The sequence below is a fragment of the Marmota flaviventris genome, chromosome X, assembly GCF_047511675.1.
Source record: "Marmota flaviventris isolate mMarFla1 chromosome X, mMarFla1.hap1, whole genome shotgun sequence".
Lineage (NCBI taxonomy): Eukaryota > Metazoa > Chordata > Mammalia > Rodentia > Sciuridae > Marmota > Marmota flaviventris.
Genome location: NC_092518.1, coordinates 14,091,854 through 14,116,365, shown reverse-complemented (window position 1 = coordinate 14,116,365; position 24,512 = coordinate 14,091,854). Strand labels below are relative to the sequence as shown.

Genomic DNA, 24,512 nt, shown 5'->3' with positions numbered 1-24,512 from the left:
CTGGAACTTAAGGTGGGCTCCCTCCTGGGACTGCTGGAGCCTGGGGATGGCCTTGAAAGGGAGCAGGGAGTCAGGATGACTGGTCACAGCTGGGCTGGCCAGTGAGAGAGGAATGAGGAAGCAGGGGGATGAGGACAGGAAATGACAGTCTGCCCCTTGGGAGAAAGAAAATAGAAGATGGGGTTGATTACATTTGGCCCCAAAGAAAATAAAAGTGTGGTCTTTTTGTTTGTTGTGCTTTGTGATTGATTCCACTGTTGAGGCAACACAGAGACTCTGGGCTGAATAAATTTGGTCACTTTTTGTACATCCGGTGACTCTTGCCACTAAAAGCTTGTGTCCCTGGGGGCTTGTCACTGCCCAAACGGCTGTCTTGGGAGAGAGCAGCAGCCCAGCTGGTGACCCTGTCCCAGGAGGGCTTCACTCTGGGGAATGTAAACTGGTCTAGCACATGCTCACAGAGTCTTAAATGTGTCCTTAGAATCCTAAGAAATAATTGGTTGTCAACTGACCTTGCACTGGTTTGGGCTATGAAGAATTGTCAAGTTCTTTTGGGAAATAGTAGGTGGGACCTTTGTGCATCCTTTCCCACAGTCCCATGATTAGGAGGTATGTGACAGTGAAAGCAAGACTCCCTTTGGCTGCTCCTTCAGACACTTGTTTAGCAAGCATGCACAAGGAGAGTGCCTTCAGCTGCTCTGCAAGGGCTGGGCCGCAAAGCCTCTTGCGGGATAGACATTTAAGGCAAGTACAACAGGATTCAGCCATTCCTCAGCGGGGAGGAACCAGGGCCCTCACCCAGTCCTTGGGCCCCCTTTCTTTTTCTTTTTTTTTAAATATTTTTTAGTGTTGATGGACCTTTATTTTATTCATTTATTTATATGTGCTGCTGAGAATTGAACCCAGTGACTCACACATGTGAGGCAAGCACTCTATCACTGAGCCACAACCCCAGCCCCTTGGGCCCCCTTTCTGAAGAGAGGAGGCAGCTGGGCTTTCTAGATTTTCTTGAAGTGGTTCTTATAAGGGTCAAGGTGACAACATGGTATTTTCACCCAGTCCATAGAGCAGGGAGCCAATGTTCATTTTTATGATTCGAATTAACCAACTCTGATGCAGATGGATTCTGATTAGTCTTTCAAATGTTGACCCACCATTGCTGGAGTGTTTGATTTTTATTTGGGCGCTTCAGGTATGAATTGACCACCTTTTAGAATAAAGATTAAAGCTAACTGATACACAACTATATATTATATGGTATCAGCTATTTTTTTAGCACGGATTTATTTTATTTTTATTTTTTATTTTTTGGTACTGGGGATTGAATTCATGGGCGCTTAACCACTGAGCAACATGCCCAGCCCTATTTTGTATTTTATTTAGAGACAGGATCTCACTGAGTTGCTCAGGGCCTCGCTAAGTTGTTGAGGCTGGCTTTGAACTCGCAATCCTCTTGCCTCAGCCTCCTGAGCTGCTGGGATTACAGGCATGCACCACTGTGCCTGGCTGATTGATTTTATTTATTGACTTTTTATTTTGAATAAGTTTTGGAGTTATGGAAAAGATGAAAAAATAGCATAAAGCATTTCCATATATTCCTCATCTAGTTTCCCCAAATATTAACATCTTACACACTCATAGTTTTATTATTAGAGTCAGGAGACTAACACTGGTATAATACTGTTTATTATTATCATTTTTTTTAAATGAGAGAGAGAGAGAGAGAGAATTTTAATATTTATTTTTTAGTTTTTCGGCGGACACAACATCTTTGTTTGTATGTGGTGCTGAGGATCGCATGCATGCCAGGCGAGCGCACTACCGCTTGAGCCACATCCCCAGCCCCAATACTGTTAATTATACTGAAGGTCTTATTTAATGTCATCAGTCTTTCTACTAAGATCTAGTTTTGTTTTGTATTTTGTTCTACAATCCTATCCAGGATTCTACAGTGCATGTAGTTGTTATTTCTCAATAATATCCCACACTCCCTGACAGTTCTTCCATATTTTCTTGTCTTTTATGACCTTAATAATTTTGAAGAGTATTGATCAGTTATTTTGTTGACTGTCCTCAAATTGAGTTTTCTCATGATTGGATTAAGGTTACCCGCTTTTTCTTTTTTGGTATTGGGGATTGAACCCAGGGGTGCTTAAACACTGAGCCACATCCCCAGCCCTTTTTGTTTTATTTTGAGACAGGGTCTTACTAAGTTGCTTAGTAGGATTTCTCTAAGTTGCTGAGGCTGGCTTTGAACCTGTGATTCTACTGCTTTAGCCTCCTGAGCTGCTGGGATTAAAGGCATGGGCCACTGTGCCCAGCTTCATTTTAGCCATTTTTTTAAAAAGACTTTTTTTAAAAAATTTTTTTGTAGTTGTAGATGGACAGATGCGTTTATTTTATTTATTTTTGTATGTTGAGGACTGAACCCAGTGCCTCACGCATGCTAGGCAAGTGCTCTACCACTGAACTATAGCCCCAGCTCCTTAGCCATTTTTAAGCATCCAATTCAGTGGCATCAATTACATTCACAAGGTATGTCACTGTTATCTATTTCCAGAACTTTTTCATCATCCCAAATGGAAACTGTACTCATTAAACTGTTACACTTCATGTCCCTCTCCCCAAGTCTCTGGTTACCACCATTCTACTTTCTGTCTCTATGATTTTTTACCTATTCTTGATTCCTTATATAGGTAAAATCATACATTATTTATCTTGAGTTTGGATTCTTTGATTTAGCTTTCAGATTCATCCATGTTGTAGCATATATCAAGACTTCTTTTTTAAGGCTAAATAATAATCCATTGTATTTTTAGGCCCCATTTTGTTTATCCGTTTGTCTCTTGATGGATACTTGTGTTGTTCCCCCCTTTGGCTATTATGAATAATGAATGATGATGTGAATAGGGGTGTATAAGTCATTGGGTCACATTTTCAAAAGGAACTTGGAGAAGATAGTTTGAAAGGCAGGAGAAAGCCCTGTTCTTTTTTTCCATCCCTGTCTAAGGCTTCCTCAGAAGAGAGGAAGGTGGCAGGGGGATTCAGAGATGGGTATAGATGGTTGAGGGGCCAGAAAGAGAGAAAGGAGCCCAATCTCTCATGCTTGCTCAAAGCTGCTGCCACTGGGGGAAGGTCTAGATGGTACAAAGTAATCTCATTGAACAGAGTCAAAGGCTAGGAACCAGCAGGAGGATGGTTACAATAATGATACATTGCAGCAAAAACAGTTCATTCTGCAATACCCAGAGCCAGGCAGGAGGAAATATCAGGGATCAGGTTGGAAATTAAGGCCACTTAATATCTGTTCCTAGTGTTTTTCAAAATTTTGTGACTCTCTCTCTCTGTAAGAAATCTATTTTACATTACCTGGTATACACATAGTCACATGTGTTTAGTTATGCTTGGAATACTAATTTCACAGCAAACATTTGATACACTCTGATATTTTCAATTCAATTCTGTTCCATTAGGAAAAAGATGCATCTTGTAACCTGGGTTGCCCTTTGCTTGAAAACACTGTGCTGAACAAAGCCTCCTGTGCACCAGTGATTTTTCTTTCTCTGTTAAGTTTTGTCCCCCACCCCAGGTTGAAAATATTAACCATTTTGTTTTGATTGTCAGATAGGTCAAAGTCGAGTTGGCACAACTGAGCAGTAGGCATGTGTAGTGGTCATACACTGTATGTCACTGATGCCTTAGATCTTCCTAGTTCTTCACCTTCTTGCTGTATTTTTCCTCATCTTAATTATTCATATATTATGTTTTGCTGCATAAATTTTTGGGAGTTAACACACTTCTATGTGGAATGTGATGATGGAATATATAGCAAGTCATTGAGAACCTTTAATCTGGACTGAGATAAATTGAGGAGTAAAGTCTGCATCCTTAGAATTTTATTTGGAAGCAAGGTCTGGACTATATGCATTTCTTTTAACTCAATGAGTCTCTGGGTTAACTTTCTGGTCTTTGTTTTGGATTATCTAGAAGGCCTTGATACAAGTTCAAAAGACTATATTATCTGGAAGCATGGAAGTGACAAGGGTTTGGGAACAGGACGGAAATGCAACCACAAATGGGTTTGGCAGAAGGCAGAAGGACTCATGGTCAGAGACTACAGGCAGTGGGGATGCCAAATCAGTGGTGGATGCAGTGAACCCTACATTTTTAAAAAACAGAAATTTGCTGTAGTTACAAAGGCAGAATTTGAGGAGTTAGTGTAGAGGGAAAGTGTTATTTTAATTTTTTAATAGGGATAATTTACTTGCTTTCACATTTTCTGGAAGTCCATTTTTTATGCAGACGTATTTATTTTTAAAGAGACAGGTCTCTTTATGTTGCTGAGCTTGGCCTCAAACATACACACACACACACACACACACACACACACACACACATATATATATATATATATATATATACATACATATATATGTATATATATATAGATAGATAGATGTTCATGTACCTTCATTTTTTTATGTATTCATTTATATGCGGTGCTGAGAATTGAACCCAGTGCCTCACACATGCTGGGCAAGTGTTCTACCACTGAGCTACAACCCCAGCCCCTTGACCTCAAACTTTTGATCCTCCTGCCTCAGCCTCTGGATTAGTGGGGATTACAGGTGTGCGCCACTATGCCCAATTTTATATAGACATTTTAATTTCATTCCTGGAATTGTTCTTTTTCTCTCTTGCTCTTGTTTCTTTTGATGTGGAGGATCATATCTAGAGCCTTGAGCATGCAAAGCATGAGCTCTGCTACTGAACTACAACCCCAGCCCCCAATGCCTGTTAACCAAGCTTCCTACTCCTATTCCCCTGCCTTAGCTCCCCTATCATCCCTCTACTTGGTTTATTGCATCTGCCATCTATCTGGTTTCCCTACCACTTGTAGTTTCTGCCCATGAGTTGTTCTCCCACAGCCTACCCATTGACTAGTGCACCCCAGCTTTCACTGTGCCCCCTATAGGTCAGAAGGCTCTGAGGCAAATGAAATGAACAGACATTTGATGCAGTTGAGCCTTTTAGGAGGCGATTTAGACAAACGAGGATGAGTTTGGAGTTGCATTTTTTTTTTTTTTTGGAACTGGGGATAGAACCCAGGGTTTTGTGAATGCTTTGCCACTGAGTTACATCCCAGCCCTCTGGAGTTGCATTTATTTTTGAATGAACTTTTCACCAAGCAAAAGAACCAAAAAGTATTAGCTCCTGGGGAAAAGAAACTGGCAAAGGAAAAGAATCATAATCTTAGTGTATCATGTAATAAGACTTTTGGTAATGTTTATGTAGTCATAATGAATGAAAGCACTTACGTTCATTTTCTAAGGCTGTTGGAACAAAGTACCACAGGGTGGCTTAAATAACAAGAACTTGTTATCTCACAGTTCTGGAGACTGGAAGTCCAAGATCAAGATGTTGGTGGAGCTGGTTCCTTCTGAGGGCTTGAGAAAAAGATCTATTGCAGGCCTCTCTCCTTGGCTTATAGGTGGCCATCATTTTCCCCCTATGCTTGTCTCTGTGTCTAGATTTTTCCTTTTTATAAGGACACTGGTTATATTGGATTGGGTTCATCCTGAAGACTTCACCTTAACTAATTATATGTGTAATGACCCTATTTCCAAATAAAGCCACATTCTGAGGTACTGCTGGTTATCTATGTGAATCGGGGGAGGAAAGCATTCAACCCATAACAACATTGAACACTGATCCAACCCAAAATATGTTACATCCATACTGGGGCAGTGGAGAAGGGTGGGTACTGTGTAGGTATATGTAAGTGGTAGAGGAGGATATTAGGTTTCATTTTCCATGTGAGAAAATCAGAAAAGATGCCCAAGAGGGAAAATCTCAAGGCAAAGCCATGCTAGAATCTTTAATTTAGAGACATGAAAGCAAATACCAAATAGTCAACTAAGAGAGGGACAAGCAGTTGCCTCAGGGGAAGGGAAGGTGGAAGTCTGGTCTTTTCTATAACAGACTTTTTTTTTTTTTAGTTATACATGGACACAATATCTTTTTTATTTTTTTAAATATTTGTTCTTTAGTTGTAGGTGTACACAATACCTTTATTTAATTTTTATGTGGTGCTGAGGATCGAACCCAGTGTCTCACATGTGCGAGACAAGTGCTCTGCCACTGAGCCACAACCCCAGCCCTTCCATATCAGACTTTTACAGCTATTTGAATGTTTAAGTGGGTGTCAGAGTGACTTGGGTGACATGGACCTCATTTTTTGTGCTGTATGTGTTGAACTGCTCTTGCTGTCAGGTGAGAAAAGGAAGTGGGGACTTTTATCACCACTAAAGGACTCTATTGACAGGAAGTGGAGTCTTGGGTTTTCCGGGACCTATTTAGTGTTTCATTCTGAATGGACCTGATGATTACTTTTTAGTTCCTTTTACAATATCTGTATGGACATAATCAAAAGCAGGGGTTTTTCTTGGTGAGGAACAATGGTGGTGTAGTTTATTGCATTTTCAAAATCTTCAGACGATGTCTACTTCCTTTCCTGCATTGCAGTTATTGATTTAGGCTAGAAGCATATGACAGGAACTGTCATGAGCCCAATCTGAAGTTAATTTTATTTTGGTTACAGGTAATTGTTTCATGTCTGCTTTTGTGGGGAGCATTGGTGATAGATTTCCTTTTTATTTTTTCCCTAAAAAACACTTTCTTCTTACCTGAGCAAACCTCTGTCTTCCTCTGTGCTCCTGTGATGTGGCAGTGGAAATGTTGAATGCCCACGTGGGAATTTGTAGCTGCAGAAAGTTCAAGTTCCTCTTACTGATGCTAAATCACTTGTGGAATGTGTTCATCTGTTAAGTAGCTGATGGAATGAATGTATTAGGCTCTGGGTGGAAATAACTAGAAAAAAAAATCTGGCAAATAAACAGACCGGGAAAGTTAAAAACAAACAAACAACAAACTTTATGGCACACAATCCATAAAGTATCAGTACTACTCATTAGAAATTAATGTTTGTACCATCAGTGTGCAAGAACAATGACCATAAAGGAGCTCAACTGCAATATGTGGCACATCATTCAACATACACTCAAATGCCATATATATATATTTATGTACTTATATATTTATATATATTTATTTATTCATTCATTCATTCATTCTTATCCCTACCATATGCCTGGCACTATGCCAGGTGGGGGCTAAGAGTAAACAAAAATATCTAATACTTTCTTTTAAGGAATTTTAATCTGATTTGGGGTAGTAAAACATAGAATGTAAGCAATAATAAAAGAGTTAAAAGTCTAAGACAGGGGTCAGTAAATTATGGCCTAACGGCCAAATCTGGCCTAATGATTATTTTATAAATAAAGTTTTACTGGAACACCCCATGCTCATTTGTTTATGTTTATTGTCTGTGTCTGTTTATCATTATAACAGTAGTTGGAACAGAATATAAGCCCTATAGAGCCTAAAATATTTCCTGTTGGCTCTTTAGGAAAAAGTTTGCCAACTCCTGGTCTAAGGCAATAATTATAAAGTTTTATAAGACATTTTATGATAAGCAGAAGTGATTTGGTCAGTGCTCTAGTTAGTACATTTGAGAATGGAATGATGGGTGGCCTGAGAAGAATTTTGTTGACCTCAAATCATGAAGATGGAGGGTAATTTGTGATGTAAGGAATAAGGAACCTGATTTCTTGAATGGGCACACACATGGCATTGTCAAGGGAAGAGTGTGGAGGCTGGTATAAGCACAAGTGAGGTGGTCAGTGTCAAACCAGCATCAGATTGTGGTGGTTTTGAGTTCTAGGATCAAGACTGGGAACTTCCTGAAATCATAATAATTCTCTAAAGCAGCATTCATGTATGTAATCCAGACCTATCATGTGGTTGACCCCAAGAGATGTTCAGGTATATTGTAATACATTGTTAAGTTTATTTGTTTCATGAAGTACTAATTCTATGTGTGTTTGAACAAATATCTTTCATTCCCAGGGCATGGTTAACCTCAAGATCCTCTGAGGGGTTCTAATCCCAGGAGAGTTGTATGGATAGGCAGTCTCCCATGCCGTAGGGCCAATGTTATGGAGAATCTTTTGAGAAGGGAATTTTAGAAGGGAATGTCATGTAGATGAGAGATATTGGAGGGAGGGAAGGAAGGAATGAAGGAAAGAGGAAGGAAGGAAGGTAAAGATACTCCTATTCATCCTTGGTAGCTGCACTGCCTCTTCCTCCCCTTTAGGTCTTCTATACTGTCTGCCATTTTGTCTAGGTCTGCAAAGCTGCCCGCACACATCCTCCCACACTGTGCTTCTACCTTCCATCCTCTGGGTTATCAGCCTTATTCAGGTGGTCCACTGTCATCATGTTACCACCTGCCACCCCTTGCTGTGCCCTCTGGTTTGTATTATGTTGTCTTGATACCTATTACACACTGAGCTTCTCCACTCTCCCTAAATCAGTTGCTTGAGTTAACTGATCTCTGCACACAAAATCCTCTCTCCTATATGGACACAGGCCTGAGTGCCCATGCAGTGTTTAGCTCTGGTCCTGTGGTAGGCTCAGCTGAGTGGTGAGGGTGGGGCACCAGGCCATTACCCATGCTGCTGGGTCTTCACAGCTACTTATCAGTGTTTCCATTTATCTTTCACCCACTTTTTTTTCCTTTTGTAAATTTAAACACACACACACACAGTGGAAAAAATACAAAATTCCAGCTGGGCATGGTGGTGCACACCTGTAATCCCAGCGGCTGGGAGGCTGAGACAGGAGGATCGTGAGTTCAAAGCCAGCCTCAGCAACAGTGAGACACTAAGTAATTCAGTGAGACCCTGTCTCTAAATAAAACACAAAATAGGGCTGGGGATGTTGCTCAGTGGTCGAGTACACCTGGGTTCAATCCCTGCCCCCCCCAAAAAAAACCCAACAAAATTCCATAGTGCATTTTTCAGTAAACTTCTTCTAGACTTTTTATCTTCAAGTTCCTCAGATTCTATTCTCACACTTGACCCTTATCAAAAAGATGACCTAGATTCCTATGCAAGAGGACATGTCAATTCTCTGGTGTCACTCACTTTATGATGGCTAGAAAGTGAAAAAAAGAGAAATAGCCTGGGTTTCCACAATCCCCTTTAAGAACATGTTCCCAGTGACTTAAAAACTCTTACTAGACCCCACTTCTTAAAGGTGCCACCACCTCCCAGTAGCACCACACTGGGAACCAAGCCTTTAACACATGGGCCTTTGGGGGACATTCCAGATCTATATTAAAGCATATTTCTTCCATGTTTCAGCGTATATTTTTTAAAGATAAGGGCTTTGGGGGCTGGGTTTTTAGCTCAGTGGTAGAGCCCTTGCTTAGCACATGTGAGGCACTGGGTTTGATTCTCAGCACCACATAAAAATAAATGAATTTATTAAAGGTATTGTGTTCATCTACAACTAAAAATATTGAAAAAAACAGATAAGGGCTCCGTTAAAAACCATAATTGTGATACCACTTTTACACCTGAACAACCCAAACCACAGCCTTCCTTATTAAATACATATCTCAAGAAACCCAAATTCAGGGCTGGAGATGTGGCTCAAGAGGTAGTGTGCTCACCTGGCATGCGTGGGGCACTGGGTTCGATCCTCAGCACCACATAAAAATAAAAAAATAAGGATGTTGTGTCCACCGAAAACTAAAAAATAAATATTAAAAAATTCTCTCTCTCTCTCTTTCTAAAAAAAAAGAAAGAAAGAAACCCAAATTCAGAATGCTCACAGAGGTGGCCTTGTCCACGGTGCACACCTGTAGACATGTGATACAGAACAGACTTGATGATGCTTATTGATTATTTTTGTAAGTAGCTAAAAGTATATCTTTAAAAAGGAATTAGAACTAAGCATTGTTCAACCTCCAAAATAAACCCAGGTTAAGCCTCAGAAGTCCCTCAGGATATCTTCTGTAATGTATCTACTGCAGGGAAATGATCACAATTTTAATAAGTTGATATTGTTTTATATTTTATAATTCACAGAGACTGAAAACCAGAAGATACTTTGGATCAGTTCTTTACATAGTGCCCTTAAGAATGAATTGAAGCATTGAAACACCACAGAGAGAGAGAGACAGATAGACACACACACACACACACACTTTTATATCTTGTTTCTTAAAAAAAATTATCCTTTTCAGGTTTATTGCTGTGCATAGATAGCATGGTTAGCTAAATCACTTGTGAAATAGTGGTTACACCAGCTAGAGTTTCGCCAGCATTAAGATTTTTCTCTTCATCTTTTAAGTTCATTGGGGAACATGATGCTTCTACTCGCACATTAAAACATTTTAACAATCCGGAAGTGTTTCACCATGTATTTTGTAAAGATAAGGACTTTTTTCAAAGCCATATCACAATATCATTTTTATACCTACATTAACTAATAATGTTTCCTTATCATCAGGCATTCAGTTCAATATCCAATTTTTACATATACCTAAAGTATTTAAAAGATGTTTATTTGAAGCAGGCTTTGAAAGGCCTATATTTTGTAATAGATTGGTTATCTCTGAGTCTGTTTTAATTTACGTTCCCCATCTTATTTCTTTTTCCTTTGTGATTTTTGTTGTTGGGTTTTTTTTTTTTTTTTTTGGTATTAAGTAAGCAAATTCATTTGCACATAGTATTTACTATACTCTGGGTTTTTATTCATTCATTTGTTTATTTAGGCACTGGGGATTAATGCCAACCATTGAGCACATCTCCAGCCCTTTTGATTTTTTATTTTGAGACAGGGTCTCTCTCACTAAGTTGCTCAGAGCCTTGCCAAATTGCTGAGACTGACTTTGAACTTGCAACTCTCCTACCTCAGCCTCCCAAGCTGCTAGGACTATAGGTGTGTGCCACTGCACCTGGCTACAGTCTGATGTTTGACTACATTGTCAGGGTGCCATGTAATGTATTTCTGGACCTGCTGTATCCCTCTTAAACTGGTAGTAAATCCAGGGGCTTGATCTAATTTAAGCTCAATTCATTGGCAAGAATATTTCACAGGTGGTGACACACACTTCTGTCACAAGGCTAGTAGTGCCTGCTTGTCTCTCTTTTTGTAATGTCAACTTGTTAGTGACCAATGTCCGGGTTCTTGATTACCTTAGAGATTGCAAAGTGTTGGGTGTCTCTTTCCTTCATTCTTTTTTCATTTATTAGCAGGAATACTGCTATAGAAATTTCTCCTTGTCAACTATTTGTTTATCCTGAATTCGTATAGGAAAGGCAGGAAGGATGTTTGATTGTTTCTCTTGATTTGCTAGTTTTCAAAACAATGAATTGGTTCACTAGCATCTTCCAAAGTGTGACCAATGATTTTTAATACTATTACTATGAAACATACATAAGGAGACATCCAACTTATTCAACCTCTTTCAGTCCATTGTAGTTATCCTTGCAGTATTATATGTTGTACCATTTGTGGCCAATGGGAGCCTCTTTACATTTGCTTTCTCATTCTTTTGACACGACCCTGATGGTCTTTGATGGCTTCCTTGCTTTGTTGGTATGAGAAGATGGTCCAAATTTATCACCTTTCCTGCCCCATGGCCTGGAATCAGTCATTTTCCCAAGACTTTTTGGCTTCCTTTGTGTGAAAAAATGGTATTTAGAGTTTCAAATATAATTATTTCTGGAAAAAATGCACATATTGCTCCTCTTAGATCATTCTTCTAGAAATCTTTCTGGTGCTATTGATCTCTTATGTTTTTATTTATATTTGTTTTAGTTTTGGACATGATTTAAATTTTTTCAACTCCAGCATGGTTTATTTAGGTTTTATTCTACTTTATTTAGTAACTTTTCAAAGGAAAGAAAAATGTTGGGGTTGAACTTCATTTCTGTTTTGTGCTACTCTATTTAGATACATAGTTAGTTAGTGGTTTTCAGATTCTGTGACAAAGTGTTTACAATATAGTTGATTAAGAAAACATGTTTGAAGAAGATACTTTTAGTTCTAGCAGCTTTTAGTTCAAATTGTTCAACTATTAGAACCACTAGCAAAAATGACTCCAAAAACATTGGCAGTTACTATGTTGATAGATTAACAATTATATGTAAATTCTTTGGTGAAACCATCCGATGCACCCTCCCTAATTACCACCACATTATGGTGTTCCAAATATGCTAGATATTACCTCCAGATTAGATGTGGGGGAGCTCAAGATAATTACATTTATGACAGTTTAAAAATCTAGACTGTTTGAAGAGCCGCTGCTTTGCTGTTATCTTCTGCCTTTAGCTTTGTGAATTTGTTTCAGATCTCATCTTCTTGGATTCTCAGCTTTTTGTCAATCTTCCTTGCATTTCTTCCCACTCACCAGTAAGCTTTTTTTTGGAGGGGGTGGTGGTGGGGGTGGTACTAGAGATTGAACCCAGGGGTGATTAACCACTGAGCCACATCCTGGGCCCTGTTTTATATTTTATTTAGAGACAGGGTCTTTCTAAATTGCTTAGGGCCCTCGCTAAGTTGCTGAGGATGGCTGTGAACTTGTGATCCTCTTGCCTCAGCCTTCTGAGCCATTGGGATTACAGGCATGTACCACCGCGCCTGGCACCAGCAAGCATTTTGAGGGCCTGATGGGGCTATGCACTCTGCTAGCTAAGTACTGGAAGGAGGAAGATGCTCTGGGCAGTGTCTTTTCTTTTAGAAGGTTCTCAGGCTTTCTTCTGCCTTCCAGGGCCTGAGAGTAACAGGATTCCTATACCTGGGGGGTAAGTGTCTAAATGAAGAGGAACATTAAATCTGCCCAGGGGGGCTGTGGATATAGCTCAGTTGGTTGAGTGCTTACCTGGGATGCTTAAGGCCCTGGGTTCAATCCCCAGCACCATAAACAAACAAATAAATAAAATAAAGAAGTGCTACTTCTGGCCTGTATTACCATTAGCAGTTCATTCCAGGTTAAAAAAAAAAGAAAAAGAGAAAAAGAAATATCTATTACAGCTGAAATAGGTCCTGAGAAAGAGACTCAAACTATCCACCAAGAAATGACTACAAGGGCTAGCTCACTTCATGGAGCGCTTGCCTCACATGCCCAAGGCCCTTGGGTTCCATCCCCAGCACCACAAAAAAAAAAAAAAAAAAAAAAGAAAAGAAAGAAAGAAAAAAAAATTTGCCCTCCCAGGGAAGGCAGCAGTTTCACTATGGTTTCTTCTCACTTCACTGTCTACTTTCTCTCTTGCCAGACAGTGCATTTCTTGTTAACACAAAGCCATACGGTGACTCAGCCCTTGTCCCAACCCCACTGTGCCTACTGACCACATTTTTCTGTGGAATTGTTCCTAACTTCCCTTCTTTTGACCTGGACCTTGCCTTTTATGGCTGATTCAGCTTAGCTACACTGAAATGTACATGTCCAAATATAAAACCAGTTCCCCATCCTCCTCATACTATCCTCAAAAAACGCAAGAGTTACATTTTATTTTAGTCCTTACAAAGTATCTTGTACTATAGAGCTCCATACTTTGAATAAAACATTTTAAGCAAACCCTTTGGATATGTTATCCACAATCAAATATGTTTCAACCATCCTTGCAGGGTCTGTTGAATAAAATCATTCATGAAATGAGAGGGTGCTGAGGGGTAGGAGGCAATGTTTTTTAATTGTTTTACTTTGCATAATCTGTAATTAAATTAATATGTAGTATAAGCAGATTGTTCCTTCTTCTGTTTTAAAGTTTGCATATTCTGGTTGGATCTCCTTATTGAGAAAGATAGAGGATCATTTTCTAATCAGACATCTGTCTTTGGGTCTCCTTTGAGTCTGAGAATCAGGCTGACATTATGAAGTTAGGAAAATCTCTACTCATCTACAAGCCATTTTATTACTTAAAATGTAATGTGTGTGGGGGGGTGTTGGAGATTGAACCCAGGGACACTCTGTTACTGAGCTACAGATCCAACCCTTTAAGAATTTTTTATTCTAAGGTCTAGGGTTATAGCTCAATGGTAAAGTGCTTGCCTAGCATGTGTGAGGCACTGGGTTTGATCCTCAGCACCACATAAAAATAAATAAATGTATTGTGTACATCTACAACTAAAAAATTTTTTCAGTGGGGGGTACCTGGAATTGAACTAATGGGTACTCAACCACTGAGCCACATCCCCAGCCCTATTTTGTATTTTATTTAGAGACAGGGTCTCACTGAGTTGCTAAGTGCCTCGCTGTTGCTGAGGCTGGCTTTGAATTTGTGATCCTCCTGTCTCAGCCTCCCGAGTTGCTGGGATTATAGGTGTGTGCCATCATGCCTAGCTTCAACTAAAAATATTTTTAAAATATTCTTTTATTCTGAGACAGGGTTTCCCTGTGTTAGTGAGGTTGGCCTTGAACTTGTGATCCTCCTGCCTCAACTCCCCTAATAGCTAGAATTACAGGCATGCACCACCAGGCCCAGCTTAAAACTGTTAAATATTTATATATTTATAAGCTTTCTCTTTTATACTTGATTTTTTTTGATGCTGGGGATTGAACCTAGGGCCTTACTGCATGCAAAGCAAGCATTCTAGCAACTGAGCTATATCCCCAGCCCCTAGTAGTTGAATTTAAAAAAGAGTTGTCTTCTTTAAGTGACGAAGCTGTTTTGACTTAACTTTTTAGTAAATCAGTTTTCTAAGGTTCTAAGGTTCTAAGGTTCCCCTACATGATTGCTGTGTACAACTGTTCTCTATATTGGCTTAAACAACTATAGATGATTGTCTTTATTGTTCAGTATTTTTTTTAAATCCAAAAGTAATTTGCACCCTTTATCTGTGCTTTCTTTTTCACTTAAGGCTTTTTCTGGCCGCACACCTGGAATCTCAGGTATTAGGGAGGCTGAAACAAGAGGTTCATAAGTTTAAGACCAATTGGGCAAATTAGTGAGACCCTGTCTCAATGTAAAGAAAATTTTTAAAAAGCTAGGGATGTAGTTCAGTGGTAGGGCCTTGCTTGATTCAATCCCCAGTCATTTTTTTTCCCCCTGGTGGCCAGTTTATTCTTATCCTCTCTATATAAGGCATATTCTGGAAAGAGAAGTGTTCTAGGTTTGCAAGGGTTAATTTTAGTTAGGAATTGTTTAGTAACTCATTGTTGCAGAGCCCCTTGGGTGTTTTGTTTCAGGATCAGGCCCAGTTGAGGCAGAGGCCTCAAAATACAGGCTATCAGAGAACCAAGGCCTCAGGCTTTATGAATGCTTTCCTGTCCAGGCCCTGCCTCATGTTCTAATCTTTGATTGGACACCTTTGTGCTGTTAGGAGCAATGGTTGTACCACAGGTGGGAGTGGAATTGAAGCTGATCATAATAGTACTTGAGGGCTTGGATTGTGGCTCAGCAGTAGAGCGCTTGCCTAGCACGTGTGAGGCCCTGGGTTCGATCCTTAGCAACACATAAAAATAAAATAAAGATATTGTATCCAACTACAACTAAGAAATTAAAAAAAATAGTACTTGAGAGACTTGAATCAGTGGGTCATACTTGTTTTTGGCCAACTGGTCATGTTGATCTTTGACTTTCTGTAGCCTTTGAATCAAACAGTAGCTTACATCTGTAATTGCATTTCTTTGTGCTGAATGAGAAGGTATGGTTTAGGGTTAACACTTTTCTCAGGATACTCCTAGGTTGTATGGATGCACCTGATCACCAAAATTTATTGAGCACCTGCTATTTGCCAGATACCAGGCAAGCAGTAGGTAATGCTCAGATCTGTCCTTTGAGGGCTCCCATCCAGGAGATAGACAGGGAGACAGGTTCAGGGAAGCCCTCACAACATGTCATGATAATGGCCTATAAGACTAGTGACTGTCATTTATGGAGCAGCTTCTATAAATAGGAATTTAGAGGTACCACTCCTCATTCTTGCACCAGATCATCTCCCATATTTTTTGTTTGTTCTTTGTACCAGAGATTAAACCCAGGGGCACTTTACACCCGAGCTACTACTGTTGAGAGCCACAGCCCAAGGGGCCCCAGCAAACTTCCAGCTGCCAGCAAACTTCCAGCTGCCAGCTGATGATTGGCTCACAGCGGCCCCAGCAACATCTAGCTGATTGGCTCCTCTGCGGTGATGCTCATTGGGCTGTTTCCCTGCCCTTTCAGACCACGGAGCTGCTCATTGGGGGACTTTTTTGGCTCCGCCCACGTGACCCAGCCAATCGGCCTCAAGAGCAGGAGGATTGTGGGAGGTGGAGAGAAGCTTGTGTGGGAGAGAGAGGCTTGTGGAAAGCCGGTGGTGGCAGTTGGGCTCTGAGGGTTTTTCCTGAGGAGCTGTGTGGTTTGGTGTGTGGTTCTAAAAATAAAGTTAGTTTCTTTTGACAAGTGGCTCCTGATTGTGCCCAGCCAGACTGCGGCATTTGGTGGCCCGTACGGGGAGATGTTGAGAGCCACAGCCGAAGGGGCCCCAGCAAACTTCCAGCTGCCAGCAAACTTCCAGCTGCCAGCTAATGATTGGCTCACAGCGGCCCCAGCAACATCTAGCTGATTGGCTCCTCTGCGGTGATGCTCATTGGGCTGTTTCCCTGCCCTTTCAGACCACGGAGCTGCTCATTGGGGGACTTTTTTGGCTCCACCCACGTGACCCAGCCAATTGGCCTCAAGAGCAGGAGGATTGTGGGAGGTGGAAAGAAGCTTGTGTGGGAGAGAGAGGCTTGTGGAAAGCCGGTGGTGGCAGTTGGGCTCTGAGGGTTTTTCCTGAGGAGCTGTGTGGTTTGGTGTGTGGTTCTAAAAATAAAGTTAGTTTCTTTTGACAAGTGGCTCCTGATTGTGCCCAGCCAGACTGCGGCATACTACCTCAACCATTTTTATTTTTATTTTGAGATAGGGTCTTGCTAAATTGCTGAGGCTGGCCTTGAACTTGCAGTCCTCCTGCAAAAGAAAAATGTGACTTGTGTATAGGCTAGCTTTTTTTGTAATTGGAGATCATCCCCATAGCACCTGTGGCCTTGAGCTGGAAAGTCCAGGCCCCCAAACCCTCTGCCCCAACACTAATAGGAAAGCACTGGATGGTGACAACTTGGCTTTGTATGGACTTATGTAGGGAAGAGTGTATTTTTTTTTAATACTGGGTATTGAACTAAGCCACATTCCCAGGCCTTTTTGTTTATTTATTCTGAGACAGGGTCTCACTAAGTTGCTGAGGTTAGCTTTGAACTTGTAATCTTCCTGCCTCAGCCTCCCAAGCCTCTAGGATTATAGGCATGTACTGTCACGCCTTGCAGGAAGAGTATCTTCTTTAAGAAGTTGATGCATGAGTCTATTGGGGTTCTACTGTTGCAAGTAAGATAAACCAACTCTCCCTTAACTGAAGAGTGTTAAAGGATTTATTGGAAGACTTCAAAGTGGTTTATGGGGTGGAAGGAGAACCCGGAGAATCATGTCTGGGAAAGACTGTATGTAACCAGGCAACTCCAGGGATTTCCAACTCTTTTGAGAGGCCTGGCAAGGGTTTTCTGCTCCAGCCATTCCCAGTCTTTGTCGAAGTACTATGAGTCACAGTTGGGTCCTGTGCCCATACATTAGCTGGCAGAGTGCTGAACATGTTGACAGGTGGTCCTATCAGATTGTATCTCATGGGGGAGTGGTTTCCCCTTCCTGAATGGGGAGTGGTCTCTCCCTGGGGCACAAACACAGTCAGCCAACTTGATGAACAAATGTCTACTACCAAAAGTTCCTCAATATATCATGCAAGCTTTTCTTTTTTTAAATTTTCAAAAGCTATATTGAGGTATGAAAATTTACCCAGTTTAAGTGTACAATTTAATACATTTTTAGTAAATTCACAGTATTGTGCAGTTCTTACCACAGTTTAATTAAAAAATATTTCCATTACCTCAAAAGATCCCTCTTACCCATTTGTAACATGTTGCTCTTCCCAACCCTGGTCTCAATTAACCACTGATCTATTTTCTGCCTTTTTAGATTTGAACATAGATTTTTATATTTTCCCGACTAGTGTACCTTTTGGATTTCTGGAAACTATGGCCCAGAATCATAGGGGAAAAAATAGAAGCCCTGCAGTGGTACAAAATTGTATATCTTGCCGGTCTTAGTTTTCTCTGCTCTTGTTTTAGATCTTCACTTTTCTCCTATAGACTGCCATTTGATTGAGTGGAATCCTAGTCTTAAAACTGCCATTATTTAGTCCTCAGTCTTTTTTTTTTGGGGGGGGGGTTGCTGGGGATTGAACCCGGGCCTTGTGCATGCAAGGCAGGCACTCTACCAACTGAGCTATATCCCCAACCCATAGTCCTCAGTCTTTCTAAGCAGAACATTTCAGACCTCAGTTCTTCATCCGTAACATTAGGAAAAGGATTTGATGAAATGGTAACTAATGTTCTTTCTGTCACCAGTAATCAGCAATCATGATCTTTTTTGGTAAAATCTTTTCTGGTAAAAAATATTGCTTCTTGGTTTTCTGTGCTTCCTTCAATCAGAGGACTAAAACAAAACATTAAAATTAAAAATTTATTCTTCAGAGCTGGGTGCGGTGGCACATCATTGTAATCCCAGCTAGCTGCTCTGGAAACTGTGGCAGGAGGATCACAAGTTAGGTCAGTCTCAGCAACTTAGAGGGGCCCTGTCTCAAAATAAAATAAAAATGGTTGGGGGTGTAGCTCAGCAGTAGAGTGCCCCAGGGCCCAATTTCCAGTACTGCACCCCCCACAAAATGTGTGTGTGTGTGTGTGTGTGTGTGTGTGTATTCTTCAGAATTCACAAAATGGAAAATCATACATGGTAAGTGTGTAACATTTCTACTTCTGAAATGATTAAAACTGAAAACTGCATCAAGACTTTTGCGACATTGCATGTGCGCATGTGTGTGTATAAAACAAAGGAAATTAATTGGAAACTCTCATTCTCCTTCATGCACTTTGGTTTATTCAAATATTTATTGAGTCAGACATGATGCTAAGTGAGGGAGATAGAATCCTGGGAAAGATAAAGGCTTTTCCCAGATGGAGCTTGCAGGCAGTTGGGATAAGCCAACGTGAAATTGCAGCTCAGAAAGCTGGGCTAGGAGAGAGGAAGTAAATACAGCAAGCAAAGCAGGAGGGGCCAGGTCACAGAGTGGGGTTCAGAAATGCCTGCACCATTACCACCGTGAGAAGTTGGCCATGAGAAGCTGCTTGGCAGCTGGCTTAGCCAACCGACAGTTAAAAACCACCCATTTCATCTTTGGGGGGAGGAGACATTCAGCAAATTTGAAGGCGGAGATAGGGAAGGTTGAAGTGTTTTCATTTCTAAGCAGATTTCTTATCTCCTCTGGCTCTATCTTTTCATAACACTGGTTAACTGTAGCTTTGGTTTTTGCAGCACAGTAGATGTAGCAAACTTGTGGAGGCTTTTGGCACAGCGGGCAGCTGGAGGGTATTATTTTTCTGATGGGGAGACATTCTTAAAGTTTTGTAATTTATGGTGCCTTTAGAAATGGGATTTTGTTTACTGTTGTCCTAATTATACCTCTGATATATTTTACTTAGCTTAATGTTTTAATTTTGTGCTCATGCCCAGAGGTAGTTTCCCAAAGGGTACTATTAAAAAACAAAAACAAAAACAAAAACTTAGGTAATGTTTTATCCTTGGTGCAGCTACTTATAGTTTCCTGAAGGCAAGGAAATGGGTTTTAGGGGACAGATTTTCTGTGGACTCTTGTGAACATTTTGGCTATTTGTGCAATCTGAGGTCTTCGTTGCCCATTTGCCAAGCATTATCCTAAACCCTTGCTGTGCAATATAAATACAGTGTAACCCACACATGTCATTTTAAATGTTCTAGCCACCACATTAATAAAAATAAAAAAACAGATGAAACTGAATAATGTATTTATTTAACCCAACTTATCTAAGGTATTGTTTCAACATAAAAATTATTGATGAGTAATTATACATTCTTTTTTCCCAGAATAAGTTTTTGAAACTTGCTGTACTTTTAGAGCACATCTCCATTCAGACATTTCAAGTACTTAGTAGCCGCATGTGGCTAGTGATACTGTATTGGACAGAAAAGTCCTAAACTCTTCAAAATCCCGCAGAGAACATAGGAAAGGGCACTTAGAGGGAGTAGGGGAGATATAGCTCATGATATAGGAGCTCTTAATGAAACTCTGCATAGGTTTTTCTACCCTTAGAGAAACCTAATATATAAAAAAATTCATCTTGACAGGAAAAGTAAAGCAGGAAGTGATTATTCATGTTACAAAAGAATCAACCGCAGGATCTTTTAAATAGCAAACTCCCTTAGTGCACTGAAGAATATGACTCAATTTGCAAAAATGTGATTGACACTTGACATTTTAGTAGCACCTTTGTTGGGCAGAGAACTATCTGCCATTATAAAATGGAAGCTGAGTGGTGTGGTTATGAAGCTCGCACTGAGCACCTATTGCATGCCTTGGACTGTCACAGGGGGCCAGAAGGGAAATAAGGGTGATTTCATACCCAGAAGGCATTTAGATGCCTACTTGGAGGACATATGCATAAGCCTCCTCAGCATCGGATGGTGGTCTCAGTGGCAGGGCTAGGGAGGCCTGGGAGCTGGAAGAGCCAGGCAGCTAGGTTGGATGCAGTCATAGGCAGGGTGGTCAGAAGGCAGGGAGGGTTCATGTGATTACCTATGTTTAAGAAAATTTAGGGCTAAATTGGGAGTTTAAAGAAAGGGTAAATCAGGAAAGACCAGCTAGATAGGATATTGGATGCAAGACTCAAATATTATGTAGTTATGCTCTATTTATCTTTGAGTCCCCAATCCCTAATCCCTAGCCTTGGTCATAGCAGGCATCTATTAAGGCTTACCCTTGGGTCACTGAATGAGAGATTGAAGAAATTTCAGGATGTGTACCTCTCTGGTTTGGTGTATCAGGCAGCAGCTGTTTACTTCTCAGTAGCCATCTACTTAAAGTGAATTCAAAATTTTCTTTATCTTCCAACTTTATCTTGGTATTTCCTCTCATCTCAGTGGATCCCTGAAGTGGGTCCATCCTACTTTGGAGAGTAGTGACTCAGAAAATGATCTTAACTTCCTTGCTGAGCTTCAGGTTCTTTCATTGGGCATCATATTCATATAGAGAACAGAGAAAATGCAGCTTGCTGTTTAGGGAGGAAGAAACAAGGCTATACTCCATAAATTGGTCAGGTCCTGAGTCCCTGAGAGGACATAGGGTTTAAGTTCACCATCGAGAGGTCCTAGGCCCAGACCTCTTCTTAGAAGCCTCTCTGTTCTCCTCTCACATTGCAAAGGCATGCCAGTGGGCAGTTTCCTTCAGCACCACCCACCAGGAATCCCTCCTCTTCATGTGCTAATGGAATTGGCCCTTGAGAGTGAGTTTTCCAAGCCTTTTCATTTCTTGTTTCAAAAAGGGTACCTGTGGTTAAAAAATTAGGTGATTTCTCCATTGTGTGAATCCTGTAGAGTGTGCTTACATGAACTAAAATGGCTATGGCATCACTAGGTGATATGGTCTCATTAGACTGCCATCATATATGTGGTCTATCATTGACTGAAGCATCATTTCATGGCGTGTGATTGTATGTTACTGTACTAACTTAAGATTAAGAAAACCCCTCCTAAACCTTTATTATTAGGTTTGATGAACTTTTGGGAAATAGCAGATTAAGTATTGAATGGCTATAAATTGGGGGAAACCAAAGACATTTTCTACATGGCTCAGGCACATAGTTTTTAAATCTTACTAATCCTGATAGCTCAACATTTACACCTACATCAGAAGTGGGAGTAAACCCATGATACAAATTGTGTTGATTATGAGAATCCTGTGGTCATTTCCCTGTAAGATGTGATTGTCTTGTCCCTGTGTTCACCTCCAAATGTGGCTGGTAAAAAACTCTCACCAAGAGCTGAAGTGGCAGCTCAGCCATTTTCTTATCTATTTAGATTCTAGTTAAGTATTGTCTTAACCCCTACTTTCTTCACACAAATCTTTTCAAGCCCATAATCCATTTAGTGAGGGCAATTTTAGGTTAAAGGGGTAAGGTTCATAAAGCGGCTTTACCTGGAGTCATCACAGAACTGGAGAGCACCCAACAGTGCGGAAGCTGGTGCTTGCTCTAGCAGGTCTCCTTGTTCAATGCTCCTTGGTTCCACTCTCTCAGGCTACTTCCTGTCCCTTGAAAGATCCCTGACTTTCTGAACTGGAGACCAAGTGAAGGAGCCAGTAACATTCTGTAAGTGGAAGTTGTGTTTTTTTTTTTTTTTTTTTTTTACTTTTTAAAATTAAAATAAAATGAACAGATGTTCTTTTTCTCCTCTGATCTCAGTGGATCCCTGAAGTGGGTCCATCCCACTTTGGAGAGTAGTGACTCAGAAAATGAACTTAACTTCCTTGCTGAGCTTCAGGTTCTTTCATTGGGCATCATATTGTTTAATTGGGAAATGGGATGATGTGGAAAGCAGTGTTTGGTACATGCATAGTGGTTACTGGGACCTCAGTTCCTATGGCAAAACTTCCATAGATCCATCTTTAGGTTATTTGAAGAGAGCTAAAGAGCTGTTTTTTTTTCCCCCTTTGAAATGAGCTGATTACTCAGGCTGGTCTCTAACTTGTAGGCTCAGGTTATCTTCCCATCTCAACTTTCTAGTATCTGGGACTGCAGGTGTGTGCCACTATGCCCAACTGAAAGCTATTTCTTTTTAATATATTGGTTATAGATAGATATAATAGCTTTATTGTTATTTTTCAAAATAATTTTTTTGTTGTTGATGGACCTTTATTTTATTCATTTATATGTGGTGCTGAGGATTGAACCCAGTGCCTCACACATGCTAGGCAAGCACTCTACCACTGAGCCACAACCCCAGCCCACTGAGCTATAATCCCAGTGCTCTGAAAGCTGTTTCTTAACCATTCCAGTTGTTAGAATGGTTCATTTTAACTGCTGGGGAACAGAACCCTGCACAAGAAGATGGGAATGTTTCTGCCTGCATGCTTGTTAGGAACTAGGAGAAATTGAAAAAGGTTGCCTTGTTTCTGCTCTTACACTCCTTTCCATTGATAAGTGATGACAGTAGGTCACAACTCAACCTCATCCTGGGCATATTTATGACAGTGGAGTGAGTCAGCTAATTTTGGGATGAAACTATGATCTTGGGAAAGGAAATTCCACTTTGAGTTGCTTATGACTGGCTGGTTTAGCTGACATTGAGTGGAGAGTCTGAGTGAATAGGATATTCTGAAATGGCAGTGCCTTGGGAACTTATCGCTAATAGATATGCAAAGCCCTTGTGATAGGGACCCACTCACCTGCCAGCTGTTTGCTTAGAAAACTGACCTCAATGAATTAATTTTTTTTTGCTCATTTTTGCCTTTTGTCTTTTATGTATGAAATCTTTGCCAAAGCCAATGTCATTATAGTTTTCTTTTTTTTTTAAAATTTTTTTTCAGTATAGTTTTCTTTTATGCTCTCTTAGATCTAGAAAAGAGGCACTTGAAGGCTCCAAATGTAAAGAAATGACAAGGAGAGGGAAATGCCAATTGCCTTGATTTGATCAGTACACACTATGTGCATGTGTTAAAATATCACACTATATATACCTTATTATTATGTATAATTATTACATGTTAATAAAAAACCAAGAAGGAAAGAAAAAGATTTACAATTTAAACTCTTACATTTAGATCTGTAACCCATTTCCGTTAGTTTTAGTACACATACTTTTTAAAATAGAGATCATTTAACTTTTCCATTATTTTATCATAACTTCAGAGTTGCTAATTTACCACTTGGGGCTCATCTAATTTTTTGCTATCTTTGTATTCATTCATTCATATGGAGCTGCAAATGAAAAAGGAAATGGTATGGAGATTGGTGTGTATTGAGGTAGGCATGAGGAAGAGCCCAAATTCTCAATAAATTATATAATCAACTTGTGGATAAATTAACTAATCTCTGGATTGCTTGGCTCTGCTAATTTGCATTGGCACTTTGTCAATGAGAAAATCCATTTTTCTAGCCTGTTAACTCCACCTATTATCAAGTATAAGAGATACTTTGTTTAGGATGGGAAGACAGTGTAACATGGTATTGTTGCCTAAGAATTTATCTGTTGAGAGGACTATTGTGTGTGTGTGTGTGTGTGTGTGTGTTTTATACCAGGGATTGAACCCAGGGGTACATTACCACTGAGTCATATCCCCAACCCTTTTTTGTATTTTATTTAGAAATAGAGTTGCTAAGACTGGCTTTGAACTCATGATCCTCCTGCCTCAGCCTCCCGAGTTGCTGGGATTACAGGTGTGCACTACTACACCCAGTGCAGTTGTGGTTCTGAGTAGCAGTCTGAGACATTGGTTTCACCAGCCTGGCTATTTATACCAGTCATCTTTACACGTTGTCCTTGAGAGATAGGTAATATCTCTGTTGCGTGGGAATTATGGTCCATATTTTACACAACTGAGGCCTAGGAAGGTTAGCATCTCATAGCACTGGCCAAACTCATGTCTGTTGTCTGCAGTCTCTGTCCTCAGGGAAATGAGACTGGACTCCACCTGGGTGGGGCAGATCTTTTTAGGCTGCTGTT

At 40.3% G+C, this 24,512-nt stretch overlaps 1 protein-coding gene across 5 annotated transcripts in view; it reads left to right on the top strand.

Moving 5' to 3' along the window:
- The window catches only part of Sh3kbp1 (SH3 domain containing kinase binding protein 1), a 331,887-nt gene that overhangs the window by 28,831 nt on the left and 278,544 nt on the right, over window positions 1–24,512 (top strand). The gene's annotated exons all lie outside the window — the stretch shown is intronic.